Source organism: Giraffa tippelskirchi, chromosome 4 (assembly GCF_054371585.1).
Source record: "Giraffa tippelskirchi isolate mGirTip1 chromosome 4, T2T-mGirTip1v1.2.pri, whole genome shotgun sequence".
Taxonomy (NCBI): Eukaryota; Metazoa; Chordata; class Mammalia; order Artiodactyla; family Giraffidae; genus Giraffa; species Giraffa tippelskirchi.
The window spans coordinates 1,924,249-1,940,647 of record NC_137278.1 but is presented as its reverse complement, the minus strand read 5'-3'; the positions used below and the strand labels follow the sequence as shown (position 1 = coordinate 1,940,647).

The 16,399-nt window shown below is 59.6% G+C and overlaps 2 long non-coding RNA genes across 3 annotated transcripts; one reads left to right on the top strand and one right to left on the bottom strand.

Annotated features, from left to right (window-relative positions):
• Positions 1-6,795: 6,795 nt before the first annotated feature.
• LOC145503595 (uncharacterized) lies at positions 6,796-9,334 on the bottom strand. Of its 2 annotated transcripts, none has more exons than XR_014051582.1 (2): positions 9,157-9,334; positions 6,796-8,604 (listed from the first exon to the last, which is right to left on the bottom strand). It is a non-coding gene; the product is annotated as an uncharacterized LOC145503595 (long non-coding RNA). The 2 variants fall into 2 exon arrangements; XR_014051583.1 differs by having other exon boundaries at positions 6,796-8,599; positions 9,157-9,325.
• Positions 8,438-9,641, top strand: LOC145503596 (uncharacterized). The gene is made up of 2 exons (XR_014051584.1): positions 8,438-8,899; positions 9,420-9,641. It is a non-coding gene; the product is annotated as an uncharacterized LOC145503596 (long non-coding RNA).
• The last annotated feature ends 6,758 nt before the right edge of the window (positions 9,642-16,399 follow it).

The following is a 16,399-nucleotide window of genomic DNA, read 5'->3' as shown; positions in this document are numbered from 1 at the left end:
TCATCCAGAAAACATCCTGAGGTCGCCACTTCCGGTTCATTTTCCTGGGACGAGGCTGTCGCCCAGGCACAGGTCTGGAGGAGGCCGGTGCTGTGGGCCGGTTCCAGGCCAGGGGACCAGGAGGGCCAGCGCCGTCACACCCTTGAAGGTGAAAGTCCCAGGGCAGGTCAGAGCCGCCCGTGGGGGTGGGCCTTCGGAAACCCCGGGCTGTGGGGGCCTTTGTTCCTCTCATTCACGCGCTCACGGACCACACGTACAGGCCAGGGCCCCTCTATCCCACCAGGGCCCCTGGGCCTGAATCCATGAGTGCCGGGACCTCCCGGCCCTGCCCTCCGCCCGCCAGTGACCTGCACAGCTGCCCCAAGCCTGAGGCTCAGCCCTGCCGGGACCCCTGGGCCCTGACCTGACCTGGGGGCTGGCTGCAGATGCTGCCTCAGAGCCTGTGCAACGGCGCTCGGCGCCCAGTGATCGAGGCTGAGAAAGAACCTGCTCCCGCTAGCGGGGTGCTGCTGGTTCTCATGCTTCCGAGACAGACGTCCGTCAGGAGCGTCTAGGGAATCTAGGCCCACGGCCCAGAGGGGCTCGTGGCGGAGGCAGGGGCAGGATCACCGTGGCTGCCCTTCCCCGGGGGGTGGGCCCCAGGTGGGTCCCACCTAGCTTCAGAAGCCCGCTCTGCCAGGGGTGAGGTCTCAGAACCGCCCCCCAGGTCCACCTCTGTCCTGTTCCTCTCCCTCCCGCGGCTGCCGGGGCCGTCTGGGAGACCCGAGGTTCAGGAGGCCAGGCCTGGGGTCCACCCCCAGCTGGACGTGGGTGGACAGAACGTTTGCCTCCTGGGCCCCAGCCTCCCCTCTGCGGACGGGGGACAACCGCAGTGAGTCTGTGCCGTGCAGGCGCGGAGCAGAGCCGTGATCAGCGAAGATGAGCAGCCCCATTGTTCGGGGAGGAAATGGGCCGGGAGGAGAGGTGGCCGCCCGCCTTCAGCTCCAGCAGTGGGACCCAGGCCCCCAGTGTCCGGGCGGCGCTCCTGCCTGAGCTGGCCCAGGTGCCTGCCGGGGAGGGCCAGGTGTGAGCCGCCCGGCCGCCTGCTTGGAGCCCAGGCTGCCCGGTAGGACAGGTGGGGCCCCAGGGCATGGTGGGGACTGGCGGAGGTGCCTGTGGACTTCCTTCCACGCGCTGCCAAGCCCTCAGGAGGCAGGGTAGGGGCCGGGCTGGGCGAGGGGCCCACGCTCTTCTCTTAGCTGCCCAAGGCCCTTGGAGAGCGCAGAAAGGAGAGAGGCTGCCGCGGCAGGGCTCTCGATGGGGGGGTCCTCCCTCGCACCCTGAGAGCAGAGGTTGCCTGCTCTGGGAACCAGTTTCTTAACAAAGTTCAGCATCATCTGGTGACCGCAGCCCTAGGTGTTTATACAACCGATTTGAAAACGTATGTCCACCCCCAACCTGGCACACAGACCTTTACAGCAGCTTTATTCGTAACTGCTGACAACGGGAAGCAACCAAGACGTCCTTCAGTAACGGAATGGATAAGCAGACTGAGGTTCCTCCAGACAGTGGAACACTCTTAGCAATAAAAAGAAATGAGCTGTCAACCACAAAAAGACACGGATGAATCATAAATGCATATTGCTGAGTGAAAAAGCCTAAGAAAGAGAAACTACACGATTCCATTTAGGCAACGTTCTGGAAAAGGCATCACTCTGGAGACGGTAAACAGATCAGGGGTTTCCAGGGGTTCCAGTGGGGTGCGAGTAGGGGAGATGAAAGATTTTAGGGCAGTGAAACTCTTCTGGCGGGCACCTGACCCTTTGCTGGTCCAAAGCACATGACTTCTGCACAGTGAGCCTTACTGTATGCAAAGAGAGTTACTTTGGAGGTCAGGAGAACCCCAGGATGGTGTGCAGACTGTGACAGGGCGACCTCCCTGAAGGAGTGGAGGCAACAGCGGCTGAGCTAGCAGCTTTGGGGTCTGCAAAATTAGCCGTGAAGGGTGCCGCCGTGGAGCCTGCTCTCGGGGCGGCGAGGCTGTTTCTGGGCTGCAGGCTGACAGCTCTGTCCCCTGGTGCTGCTCTCTCGTCTACACTGACACGACCACGCAGCTGGGTTGGGGGCGCTGGCTTCCGCTGCTGGCGTGAGAGGGCCAGACAAGCAGGGGAGGCACTCGAATGACCCACGTGGGGGTGGGTGAGAGCTGGAGACCCAGCAGGCGCTCAGGGTTAGCTTCGTGCAGACGGCTGCATGCAGACACACCTGTGATGACATGTGACAGCCCAGCGTAGCACACACACAGTTTCCTTCTCTGCCAGCTGAGAGGCACTGCGAGTGCCGGACTGTTCCCCGAGCACCCCGGCACCCAGGTCTTGGTTTCTAACCCCATTTTCCAAGACAAGGACCAGGGGTCCTGTGGGAGACCATGGCAGGGCTGGGCAGGAAACGGCCGGAATGAGCCAGGAGCATCTGCTTGTGCTAGAAAGTGAAAGGAAAGGGATGCAGGAACCACAGAACCGTGACAGCGGGTTGTCAGGGGGCACAGGATGTGACCAGCATGGTCCCCGCGGGCCAGGCTGGGACAGCCGGGGCTGGGACAGAACAAATAAAGTTGGATTGGATTATGACTCAGATGACAACATGAATATCCGTGAGCCTGTTCTCGTATAAATACACAACTGAATAAATAAACGCGTGGTAGACGAGAGACGGATCTCCCTGCAGAAGAATTCCAGAGGGTTTATGTGAGTGCTCCCCCTCCACGAGCTGGAACCCGATCCCTCATCCCCGAGTGCAAGCTGTGCCCAGTGACCTCCTTAGAAAGAAGGCTGCCGGGGGAGGGAGACAAAGAGGAACGGTCCAGGGGAGGGTGGGGAACCCGGCAAGCCCCCCGTCAGCCAGTGATCAAGGTCAATGCCAGTGGTGGTGAGTCCCGGTGCCAGCCTGCACCCCTGACACACTGGCATGAATAGGGTACCTCCCTCAGGGTCTTCCTCCCAACCTCCCCATCAAGGCCACCATGGGAAAACCACCGGAGAAATGCCAGCTGAAGGACCTTCCACAGAATCCCTGAGCAACCCTCCTCAGAACTGTCAAGGTCATCAAAGTACAGAAAGTCTGAGAAGCGGTGCAGCCCAGAGGAGCCCAAGGAGACGTGACGACTCAAGGTCGGTGGGGTCCCGGGTCAGAGGAGGGCGTCGCAGGAAAAGCAACAGTGAAATCAACTCTGGGCTTCCCTGGTGACTCAGATGGTAGAGACTCTGCCTGCAATGCAGGAGACCTGGGCTGGATCCCTGAGTCAGGAAGATCCCCTGGAGGAGGAAATGGCAACCCACGCCAGTATTCTTGCCTGGAGAATCCCATGGACAGAGGAGCCTGGAGGGCTGCAGTCCATAGGTCCGCAAAGAGTCGGACACGACTGAGCGACGGACACATTCACTTTCCCTTCACGGACACACACGCGGGCAGAGCCCACTGTATCCCAGCTTCTCTTTGTTGCAGAAGCTGTGCTTCTTCCAACTGAAGCTCAGTGGCAACCCCAAGTCAAGCGAATCTGTTGGTTCCGTTTTCCCAAGAGTGTCTGCGCATTTTCTCTGTGTTGCGTTTTAGGCATTTTCCCAGTGTTGCAAACACTTTCATTATTGTTCAGTCTGTTCTGCTGACCTGTGACCTTCGGTGTTCCTGTTGTCATTATTTGAGAAAGCGTGAGCTGCACCCACGTAAGCCAGCGAACTGGACGGACAGACGTGCGTGTTCTGACAGCTGCACCAGCTGGCCGTTCCCCCGCCTCTCTCCCTCTCATCCAGCCTCCCTTTTCCCTGAGACGCAACAATAGTGACACTTGGCTGATTAAGAACCTTCCCTGACCTCCAAGTGTTCAAGGGAAGAGTCGCTCGTCTCTCACTTTAAATCAAAGCTAGAAATGATGGAGCTCAGTGAGGAAGGCGTGTCAGAAGCTGAGGCAGGCCTAGAGCTAGGCCTCTTGCGCCAAACAGTTAACCAAGGTGTGAAGGCAAAGAGAGTTCTTGAAGGAAATTAAAAGTGCTGCTGCAGGGATCACGCGAATGATAAGAGACAGCCTTCCTGCTGGTACAGAGAAAGTTCGGGTGGTCCGGGTAGAAGATCAAGCCAGCCCAACATTCCCTGAAGCCAAAGCCTCATGCAGAGCAAGACCCTAATCTCTTCAGTTCTGTGGAGGCTGAGCAGGGTGAGGAGGCTGCAGAAGAAAATTCTGAACTTAGCAGGGTTGGCTCGTGAGGGCTGGGAGAGAAGCTGTCTCATAACGGATAAGCGCGCGTGAAGTGGCAAATGCTGACGCAGGAGCTGCAGCAAGTCATCGAGAAGACCCCGCTCAGATCATTCACGGGGGAGGCTGCGCTAAAGAGCAGACGCTCAGTGTAGAGGAGACAGCCTCCCCGGAAGAAGATGCCATCCAGGCCTTTCATAGCCAGAGAGGAGAAGTCAATGCCTGGCTTCAAAGCTTCAAAGGACAGGCTGACTCTCTCGTTAGGGGCTAACGCAGCTGGGGGGCTTGAAGCTGAAGCCAGTGCTCACGCACCCCCCCACCTTTATTAAATTTCTCTGACAATTAGCGATGTTGAGCATCTCTTCATGGGCTTTTTGGCCGTCAAAAGTGTTTTCTTGAGATGGACCCTACTCCTGGTGAAGAAGCGGTGAAAGTTGTTGAAATGACAGCAAAAGATTGAGAATATTACATACGCTTAGTTCACGAAGCAGTGGCAGGCTATGGGGAGACTGATTCCGATTTTTGAAGAAGTTCCACTGTGGGTAAAATGCTCTTGAACAACACTGTGTGCTCCGGAGAAACTGGCCATGAAAGCACGAGTCGGCAGGTGCGACCAACTTTGTTGTCGCCTTCTTTAGAGTCACAGCCGCCACCCTGATCACGCAGCAGCCATCAGCATCCAGGTCAGACCCTCCACCAGCAAAGAAATCACAGCTTCCCAATGGCTCAGATGGTGGTTAGCATTTTTTAGCAATGACATGTTTTAAATTGAGATTTGTACATTGTTTTCTTAGACATAACGGTATTGTAGCCACCAGGGAAGCCCCAATAGACCATAGTGCAGTGTGAATATAACCATTATTGCACTGGGAAACCAAAACACTCCTGTGATACGTACTGCAGTGGCCTGGAGCCGAACCTGCTGTACCTCTGAACTGTTGCCTTTAATAATGACGTCTTGATACTGGTTCCTTAGTCACGACACGTGTTCCAGATGAATGTAAGATGTTAGCATTGGGAAGAGCTGGGTGAGGGGTCGGTGGGAACTCCTTGTGCTGTCTTTGCAAATCTGGTAAATCTAATGCAATTCTAAAATAAAAGACTCTATGGAGAAAATTAAAGCAGTATGGATATGTAAAAAACAAAACGTCACAAGCTGTGGCCTGAACACCGACTTACGGAAGCCAGCGTGTTTACTGAAGGCTTCTTGTGAGATGGCCCAGCTGTGGTGAATAAGGAAGTTCTTTTCTAAAGAGATTCCATATGCAGCCTGTATGTAATATCCCGTACTCAGGAGAGCTGGAGAGAGGGAGGGCGGGAGACAGAGGGGAGAAGAGCGTGAGGGGCGCTGGGGGTCGGGGATGGGCGCCGAAGGGCTGGCACCTCTCTCCCCACGCCCGCCCCGCCAAGCTCTCTCACTGGGGCCCCTGTTGTATTGCCTGAGCCCTTCCCCAGGAAAGAGAGCCCCCCAGGGACGGGCCTGACCCCAGTTACAGAACCTCATGGGCAAGTTTTCGTCCGGTAGCTCAGCTGTTGTATTTTGGTTAAAAAGGTCCCAAACCCAGCCTACAGAGGAGCAGCCTGGGGACCCTGGGTGAGGGCGGGGCTGCTGGGGGAGGCGGGACCCTGGGGGAGGGCGGGGCTGCTGGGGGAGGCGGGACCCTGGGTGGGGGCGGGGCTGCTGGGGGAGGCGGGACCCTGGGTGGGGGCGGGGCTGCTGGGGGAGGCGGGACCCTGGGTGGGGGCGGGGCTGCTGGGGGAGGCGGGACCCTGGGGGAGGGCGGGGCTGCTGGGGGAGGCGGGACCCTGGGGGAGGGCGGGGCTGCTGGGGGAGGCGGGACCCTGGGTGGGGGCGGGGCTGCTGGGGGAGGCAAATCTCCTCTGGTCGCTGGTACTCGCCGGGCAGACCGGCAGCCTGGCTTCCGGGCCTGGCGCTTGTGAACACACGAGGGATGGCAGGGTGCTCAGTTTGGCACCCCCAGGCCCCACCGTGTGTTACCCTATGTGGGCTGAACTCCTGGCTTCCAGTAGATCACCCCCAGCCCTCCCCGGCAAGTTCTGGGTCCGCAGGACCCAGGCTGGAGGCCTCAGCACCAGGGACTTTTCCAATAGGCGAGGTTTCCTGATATGTCTGGGGCTGGATGGGGCTGGGTATGAGAGGGGAGCTTAGACCATCCTTTTGGAACCCACAGTGGGGTCTTCAGAGCCTCTATCATAGTCTCAGCGTGGGGCTGGGGGCCAGAAGAGCGGCGCCCTGCTTCTGGAACTCAGTCTTGGGTCTCAGCCCCCCTGCTGCCCCTGAGAATACAAGTCTGGGCCCTGGAGTCACACACATCAGCTCCCCACGCCCCCGGAGCAGAATGTCCCAGGGAGGGCATGGAAGGTGGGGCCCCTCCCGGGCTGCAGGTGGCCGTCCAGGGTGTAGAAGTCCAGGATATCGGGGTTTCTGGAGGAGCCTGAGGTCTTAGAGGGCCTTGGGTAGGACAGGTTGAAGGAAAAGGTCTAGGAATTTGCCAGTGAGCACAAACTCAGTGAACTCCGGGTACAAGAAATAAGTGACACTTTGATTAAAAGAAAAAGAAATTTACAAAAAATCCCAAGATAAAATTGAAAATGAATTTAGAGCAAATAGAGTGTTGATTGAGGGTCGGTTCTGAGCTGTCCCTCACCAGGGCCAGCTGTGTGTCCGTTCCAGCCAGTAGTGGATGCTCCCCGGGGCGTGTGTTGAGAAGGATTCAGAGGCCTGAAGGGTTGGTTCTGCCGCGGATTTAGGAGCCTGGAGCCCATGCAGTCATCAGCCTGATAGAACCGCCTCTGTGTGGTTGCATCAGTGGGTCAGTGGAGTATGTGTGAGTGGGCTGGCTGGGTTCACCTGCTCTCCCTCTGCCGTTGGTGGTTTCTTTCTGTTGGACCCACCAGGACCTCTTAGGACTCCAGAAATCCCACCAGTTCCTGGAGACCCTCTCTTACTCCTCGAGTCACTCCCTGCCCAACACCTGGCCCTTCTGTTTGAAGAGTTACAACAGCTTGTGAAGCTGGGTTGCAATTCTCTGGGTCAGCAGTGGGTGGCACTCTATTCCAGGTGGTGGTTGTTCAGTCGCTAAGTTGTGACCAACTCTTTGCGACCCCATGGACTGCAGTGCACCAGGCTTCCCTGTCTTTCCCTTTCTCCTGGAGCTTGCTCAAACTCACGTCCATTGAGTCGGTGATGCCATCCAACCATCTCACCCTCTGTCACCCCCTTCTCCTGCCTTCAATCTTTCCCAGCATCAGGATCTTTTCCAATGAGTCAGTTCTTCGCATCAGGTGGCCAAAGTATTGGAGCTTCAGCTTCAGCATCAGTCCTTCCAGTGAATACTCAGAGTTAATTTTCTTTAGGATGGACTGGTTTGCTCTCCTTGGAGTCCAAGGGACTCTCTTGAGTCTTCTCCAGCACCACAGTTCAAAAGCATCAATTCTTTGGTGCTCAGCCTTCTTTATAGTACAACTCTCACATCCATACATGACCACTGGAAAAACCACAGCTTTGACTATGCGGATCTTTGTTGGCAAAATGATGTCTCTGCTTTTTAATATGCTGTCTAGGTTAGTCATAGCTTTCCTTCCAAGGAGCAAGCGTCTTTTAATTCCATGGCTGCAGTCGCCGTCTGCAGCGATTTTGGAAACTTCCTCGATTCTGCAACTTTAGCATTTATCAAACCAATGACTTACTGATTGATCAAGTTCAATAAAGCCTTTCTTTGTGCACAGAACTTTGTGGATTGCAACTTCGAATTAAATCAAGATCAAGGAAAGATGCATTTCATGGTCCATTACCTGCCAGTAGCTTTCCTTGGCTTGTGGGGCAGCAAGTGAGGCTGACTCCAACAAAAAGTAACCTCCTTGAAGTACAGGATGGTTGTGAAACTCGTCACAACGGGAGGCATTCGGCCCCCTGCCCCAGAGAAGCACATGCCTGCCTGGGTGTCTTTCATGTGCCTGGAACGAAGGGGAAACATCTCTGGGTTGATGGCACCAGGCTTGATGGCAGAGACGCGGCCGGGCCATCCACTCCCCCGTCCACCACCAGAGGGCAGTGTTGCCCCACCGAGCGCCCTCCACCGCCAAGCCTGATGGCCGGGGCTGATTGGCTAAGCCCTGCCGTCTCCCTGACAACCGTCTCCAGCCCTCCCTCGTCCGGCGCCCATCCAGCGGCCCGCGCTGCTCTGTGACGGACAGGGGCTGCCCCTCTGCTCTCTGTCCCTGTGCCTGGGCCCGCGGAGCTGCCCGAATGGACTGTGCTGGACGCAGCCGGGGCCCCGTAACAGCATCTCTGATTTCTTCTTGGCCGAGGGGCCCTTCTTTCCCCCAAATGCTTGTCTTCCCCACCTCCTGTTCTGGAAAGGGAGAGGGAACTTTCAGAGCAAGGTGCAAAGGCACCAATCCCCTCACACCCCTTGGAGGGGAGTGGGCTGGGGAGGGGGCGCCGGCTGCCGAGGAGTGGGGGTGCAGAGTGCAGGGACCCCGGGCAGAAGCCCACGGGTGTTTGGGACCCCAACTGCTTCCGGACCTTGTCCAGTGGGAGCCCCTCTGTGGCCAGACTGTGCAGTGGGAAGTGATGATGAATTTTGACCACCTTGGACCCCAGCGTGACACCCCAGGCTCGTCCCCGAGGCCTGTAGAAAGGCTCAGGTGGGCACCTTCCCGGTTCAGAGTGAGTGACGGGGAGAAGGGAGGCCACGGATACGCAGGAGCCGTACACGGGGGCGAGCGCCTACACCTGGGTGGGAGCCGGGGCCATCGGCCTCAGCCAACTCTGCGGAGTCAGGGTGAGGGGCGGGTGGGGAGCCTCTCTGGACGGCGCAGTCAGGGCGGACTGCGGTGAGAAGTCAGGGAAGGACAGCCCGGCCTCCCGCTTCCTTGCCCAGCTTGGCCTGGCCAACGCTCACCCCGGGCAGGAGGCGGGCACCCAGCCTTCCCTGTGCCTGCACGGCCCGCTGTGCTGCCTGTGAGAATGGCGGAGGGCGAGCTTGCAGACCTCAGATGGGCCCTACTCCCTGGAGTGCCCCCTCTTCTGCCTGGGTTGCCCCCAGGGCCCCAGCACAGGGCCAGGTGCCCAGTGGGGCCGGTCACATGACACGGGGTTGGGTGCCAACTCCAGAGAGGGGAACTGTGATGCAGTAACCTTCTCACAGTGTCTGTATTTTGACAGGATGGTCATGGGTCATGCTGGACGAGTCTGAGACTCCAGGGCAAAGGCAATGACGGTCAGCCCTGAGTACCCATCCATCTGTTCATTTGCTCAGCAGTTGCTGCCTTGGGCTGGCTTGGGGAGGGCAGTGTTTGCTCCGTAGACTGTAACACGGGCTGGAAATTTTCTAGTAGCCACATTAAGAACTATGTGAATTTTATTAATATATTTCATTTAACCCAATGTGTCATTCCATTATCATTTCAACATGCGAGCCATCTAAAAATTGTTAATGAGCTATCTCACACTCATTTGGGGTACCAAGTCTGAGATTTGGTAGGTATTTTACACTTTCAACACTTCCCCACTTGTATAAGTCAGACTTCAAGCTTTCAAAAGCGGCCAGGGCTGGCATATTGGAGAGTGAAAGTCCAGAACATGCTCCTGGGGCTGCATGCAGGCAGCCAGTGTGGGCTGATCTGTGCCAGGAGGGGACCGCAGAACTAGGGGATTCAGAGGAAGGAACAGCCAATGGGGAGGGGCTTGGAGGACTCCCAGGAGGAGGAGGCATTGGAGCTGGGCATGGAAGGGTAAAGAGGAGTTCTTCGGGTACAAAGTAGGGGAAAGAAAACCTTCTAATTTTGTCCCTGGTTCCCAAGTTAGGGTCTGAAGAAATCAAGGACTTTTAATGACTTCCCACCAGGTTCTCCTAAGGAACCACTGATTTAAATCCTCTTATTTCAGGACTTTCCTGGTGGCCCAGTGGTTAAGGCTCCCTGTTCCCAGTGAGGGCACCAGATTCAGTCCCTCATCAGGGAGCTAAGACCCTGCACAGTGCAACTAGGAGCCAAATGAACAAATCCACCTTTAAAAATCCGCCTCTTTCTGCCCCTGGGCCAGCGCTAATATTTTTCCATATTCTAGTAACAAACCCTGAGGGCTGGAGGTTCAGCTACTAATAGGCATATGTGCTCAGTCGTGTCTGACTCTTTGCGACCCCATAGATTGTAGCCCACCAGGCTCCTCCGTCTATGGAATTTTCCAGGCAAGAGTATTGGAGTGGGTTCCCCCTTACTCCTCCAGGGGATCTTTCCCACCCAGGGATCGAACCCGTGTCTCCTGCACTGGCAGGCGGATTCTTCACTACTGCGTCACCTGGGAAGCCCGGGTGGGTAATAGGCAAGACATAAATCTTATCTAGGTCTTAGACGGCAGTGGCCACCGAGACGGGGTTACCCGGCGCTACCTCTGCCTTATGAAGCCATGATGTGTGTGCCTGTTGCTTCACGCAGGGAAGGAGGTGCAGGCGGGGATTCCCGAAACTTGTCTGTAACCAGGTGTCATCCCTGGGTCCCACTTGGTCAGTCTTGCTTAGGTCTAACTGAAATCTCTCGTGCTGCTGTTAGGGCCCCAGGCGAGGCTGCTTTGCAGGACTGCTCTGACGCCGTTTCTCCCGTGGCTGTCCCCAGGGACCAGCCTGCAGAGCTGCCGTGTTCGTGAAAACCTTTAGAAGTGAATCTTCCAAATGTGTCTGCAAAGAGTGAAAAGGTTGCGCCTTCATGGAGGTATCTCTGGAGAGGTGACCGGTGTGGGGCGGCTGAGGGCCGGGGCAGCTCTCTGGGAGCAGAGCCACATTCCCCCTTCTCTCCTTCCTGTAAGGGAGGGGGTCTACTGGGGTGACGGGGCCAGCAAGAAGGCCCCCACCTCCTGAAGCCTCCCTCCTGTGTGGTCTGGAACTGAGCTTCCGGGCTTCGTTCTGGGGCATTTGAGCATCACCCTTTGCCCTTACAGATGCTCACTGCAGTTCCGGCACTGAAGCGGTCCCTGTCGTTCTCCTCGGGGGTCCTGGAGGGGTTGGGGCAGGGACCACCGTGAAGGGTGCTCGTGGCACGAGAAGTTGGGGGAAGAACCTGTGGGTGATCAACCCTGGCCTCTTACGTGGTCCCCGAGACGTGGGCCTGGCTCCTCCACTGAGAGGTGGGCTGCGTGGGAGCCTGAGTTTGCCTCTGTCCTGTCATCTGAGTGGCTCAGACGGTAAAGCGTCTGCCTGCAGTGTGGGAGACCTGGGTTCGATCTCTGGGTTGGGAAGATCCCCTGGAGAAGGAAATGGCAACCCACTCCAGTACTCTTGCCTGGGAAATTCCATGGATGGAGGAGCCTGGTGGGCTACAGTCCATGGAATCGCAAAGAGTTGGACACGACTGAATGACTTCACTGGTTCACTGTCGCCCTAGAGAAGGAGGTTTCAGCGGCACAGCCTTGCCCTCACGCCTGCCGTGTGTCTGGTGGGTTTTCTTCCCTTTCTGCCTCCTCAGCTTGGGCTTGTTTGGGCACACGGCCTCCCAGTGTGGCACATGATGGGTCACGGTCACGGTCACTGTGCCGTAAAGAGTTAACTCAGCAGACTCGGGTTGCCCACACCCTGCTCTGCACGCCCAAGGAAGGTCAGGCCCTGGCTCAGCTCCCAGGAGGGACCTCTGGACACTGGGGGCGTCCTGCTGATAAAAGCATCTTCGTCTACCTGCTCCAGGCCAAGCCAGGGAGGCTGTGAAATGATGGGGTTTATGGGGGGTGCCTCAGGGTCTCTGGTATCAACTGGACCTCGGCAGGGGCTGGAAGCTAAAGTCACCTACATGGGCAGCCAGGCTTGTCTTCGTGACCCACATCCAAGGAGATCCAGGGCACCAAAGCTCAGGGGGCCTTCCCTGGCCGGCACCCCTCCCGTGATGTCACACGTCCCCCAGGAGGGGCTGGTGCCTGGTGTCCCTGGACCTGCCCCACGCGGACCCTCCCTGGGCTGCTTTTTATCTGTCCTTTTCGACTAATAACCCTTAGCTGTGAGCAGGGCAGCTTGGCTGAGTTCTGCGAGTCCCTCCAGCGGATCCTGGGAGCCTAGGGTAGTCTGGAGCTCCGGGGGGCAGAGTCAGCCTCCCTGTTGACAGCCCCTGAGGCAGGTGGGGGCCCCTGTCCCTTCTGTGTCACATGGGCAGTCTTGTGTCCAGAGGCCCCTGTCAGACGTCTTCAGGCGCTGGGACAGTTCGAGGGGGCTCTCTTTGACTCTGACTCCTCTCTCCCATCCATGTTCTCAACTCTGCCCACTGGGCATCCACGTGGCATCCCACATTCCCTGGGGGAACCGAACAGTTTCTGGTGGCGGGGGATCCTCCCTGAGTGGGGCTCCTGCTGACCGAGGTAGGAGCACAGCCTTGGCCCCCCGACCCCATTCTGAGCTTGGAGGCACCTAGGACGAGGGTTGGGCTGCTGAGAAGACGGGGCTCTGTGTGTGTGTGGGTGTGTGCGCACGCACGTGTGTGCGGGTTCTGCCTTGCCTGGGGCGGGGGCTGGGCGGGCTGCAGGGCCTCTGGGTCTCCGCCCCAGCTCAGAGGAAGCTCCAAGCTGCCTGTGCTAAGGCTCTGGTGGTGTCCAGGGGATCGGGGAGGCCAGGCCTTCCCTCCAGGGGTCCCTGTGTGCCAGTTCCCTGAGACGGGCCTTGGGCCCCGAATCTGGGTCCATCCAGGCCGCTGCTCCTATGCCTTTTGGCCTCTGCCTCCATCCGGGACGGACCCTGGCCCTCCTTCTGGGCCCTGCCACCTGCCCCTGTGGGCCTGTGCGCCTGCGTTCAGGTGAGCTGGTCCAGGTGTGGCCGGCACTGGTGCCAGCCCTGGGAGAGGCTGCTGGGCATGAAGGTCCCAAGCGCCGTGGAGACGTGGAGCTGGGAGCCCCACGGGGGTGAGCCACGGAGCTGGGAGCGCCCGGGGGCCAGCCTGCGCCAGAGCCTGGTCTTAGCGCCCTGCCCTGCTCTTTCCCAGGCGGAGGCCCGCACTTGGCCCCACATCCGGGGATGGGAGCTGCCCCTGGTGCCCTGTGGGCTCCTGGCTGTGTGTCCGGACCCGGGGCCTGGCTGGAGCCTGACGGCTCCCCCCCCGCCCCCCGGGCCTGCAGCCCTGGCCGCTGCCCCCGCCCTGCCACGTCGCCGCTTCCACCCGAGCGGCAGGAAGCCGAGCGCGCGCGCTCTTTCTGTAACGTTTTGGAGGGCTGCTGTTGCAGGAAACATCTGGCCGCAGTCCAAGGAACATAATAAAAGAGAGAGAGGGCGAGAAGGAGGCAGGGAGGAGGCAGGGGCTGGGGAAGTTTGGAAAAACCATCTGATTCCACTTTGCAAAGACAACTGCAGTTATGTCTCTGAGGGTTTCGAAGTCACTTCGGATTCAAACCGTGCCGGGTGACGTCAGTGGGAAAAAATGAAGCTCGCCCTGGTTCTGGGACACACACCACATGAAGTCGGTCCCAGCGACCTCCCGGCCTGTGAGCCAGGACAGCGGATGGCCGCGGGGTCTTGGCAGAAAGACAGGAGCAGCGGGGGCAGGGGCCAGGGTCCCCTGCTCTGGGCGTCCCAGACTGTCCGGCATCGGCTCCGTGGCCTGACCCAGGGTGGGGGGCGGGAGGGGAGCAGGAGGTGGGCAGAGTTGAGAACATGGATGGCAGGGAAGTCAAGGTCAAAGGGAGCCCCACGCAAAGTGTCCTGCATCTGAAGACATCCAACAGGGGCCTCTGCACACAGGACTGCCTATGTGACACGGCCCTGGGGCCCCTTCAGAACAGTTCAGTGTCTTTCACCCCTGCCGAGAGTCGAGGGCCACTGGCCCCGCGATGGAGAGACATCCTGGCGTTGCTGGGCCTGCAGCCTTGTCATCGGGAGGGTCCCCTGGGCTACGGGGAGTCCCGGGCCTCAGGGCCCCCCCGCCCAGAGCACGCTCAGGTCCCCGCACTTTGCAAAGTCAGCCTTGCAGCTTGGGGCTGATGTCTGGGACCCTACCGCCATCTGTCCCCCGCTCCCAGCTACCGTGGGCCCTGGAGGGGGAGTGAGGAGGACCTTCCCTGCCCCCATCCCTCCTGCCCTGGGGCTGCTCTGGTCAGGACCCTGCTTGTCCCAGCACCTCCGGATGGGGTCTCCATGGGTCCTGGAACACGGCCGGAGCTGGCGTGGCCCTGGCTGCACAGAAGAGGGTACGAGGCCCCCTTCTGCAAAATTCCAGGGGCTCCGCAGACACCGCCACCCGCAACCCAGACAGAGCCCGGGCCTCAGGACCTCAGAGCCCTCGGTCGCTAGAGGTAGGGCCCTCGGGGAAGGAAGCGCCTCCCGCCACTTACAGAGCCCCGAGGGGGGCACACTCTGAGCCCTGAGGAGCCCCGCTGGGGGTCTGCACAGGCGGCCTGGCTGGGTTGTCATCTCCGCGTCCCAAATGTGCTTTGAAAGAAAACCTAGCAGAGAAGCCTGGTGACAGCGAGGCTGGGCGGGCGCCGGCCTGGAGGAAGCCAGGTTCCAATCGCCCCGCCAGGCCTGAGGGCAAGGGCCCAGGGCCTGGGGCCAGCCTCCAGGGTCGCCCCCGAGCAGCCCCGCTCTGAGGGGCCCACTTTGCAGGGAGGAGGTGGGCGTCCTGGGGTCGGGGGGGCTTGCAGGGGGCGCCGGGGCTGGGCGGGCTGGAGGGTCAGGGGCCACAGTGCCCGGGGTGGGCTCAGCCTGGAGGGGGGTCCGTGCTGTGACTGGAACGGGGCAAGGCCTGGCTCAGGACGGGCTGGGGGGCGGGGGCGGGGCCGCCTGTCTGGGAAGCGGTTCAGCCGTGGTGCAGCAGAGCCTTGACTCATGGGCTGGGGCCTCCCGGCCTCTGGGGGTCTGAAGACATTTTTTCCATGGAAAGTAGCCGCTGGCGCTCTGCTGAGCGGGGAGCTCTCTGCCCCCTCCCGCCGCCGGCCGGGCCTTTGGCAGCGGGCTGTCCTCTCGTCAGGCCGAGCCTCTGCCGTACTTTCCGCGGGCCTGGGCTGGGGTGGGAGCGCCGGGCAGCGGTCAGTCGGGCAGTCCTGGTGCTTGGTCAGCCCCCAGAAAGCACTGCCCTGTGCGTCCTTGGGTCTGGTGGGGGGACGAGACAGTGAACGTCAAGGTCAGGCTGCAGGGTGACAGACCTGACTCCTTCGCTGGCTCTTTGGGGGAAGCTGGGGTGGGGGTAGGGAGGCACAGGAAGTGAACTGTCCTCTTGGTGGGGGGCAGCTGAAGTGGCAGATGCTAGAGTATTTACTGAAGCTCCTGCTCTTGGGGGCGGGTACCCCGAAACCTCTCCGTGGCACTGGTGGTGGGGCGCCTCTCTGCCTGGGTGGTCACCAGGGGCTGGCTCGCCCCTGGGCGACACAGGAGGCCAAGTGGTTAATCAGAAACGCTCCTCGGAGCCCCCTGAAGGACTCGTCGCCCTGCGGGAAATACAGGCACCCTGGGAGCCCAAGAACCACGCACCAACAGAGGGGCCTGCGCCGTGGGCCGGAGGGTCCACCGGGTTGGTGAAAGCTCGGCGCGCCCGGCCTGAGGCTGACTCGGGACAAAGGTCTGTCTGCAGCTCGGTGGGAGGGGCAGGGCCGTCTGGGGCAGCAGGCCTCCAGCCTGCCTGGGGGGCCTCCTGGCTGGATGTGAGTGCAGCCTGGGGTAGACCCCAACTGCATTATCCCCAAGTGGCCTCAGCAACATGGCCGAGGGCTTCCACAGGGAGCACTCTGAGGCCATTCCCGACCCTACCCTCTCCTCCAGGAAGCCCTCCTGGGCTTCTTGCTACTTTGACTCTGCTGGGTTCGGCACATGGACCCCACAGTCTGACCTTCGTGTCCTCTGCCATTTTACAAACAGAAGTCTTGTCTCTTGGGAGAGCCAGGGGCAGGGCCCAGGCCTAAGGCTTGGCTAGTGCAGGGCTCTCCACACACGCTGGTTGTGTTGACCAAGGGGAGGTGGTGCCAGGCCTGGGGGCCCCCAGAGGGCACCTGCTTTTCAGGTGGAGCTGCCTGGGTGTGACTCCCAGCTACGCCACCCACGACCTCAGGGGCCCTGCGCAGGCCTCCCATAGCTCTGAGCCTCAGTCTTCCCTTCTGTGAAATGGGATCTTAGCAGCACTGGCCTCCTCGGGTTACTGGAAGGATCTAAGGGCCTGACAGACGTGAGCTCCCAGCCCAAGGTCTGGCAC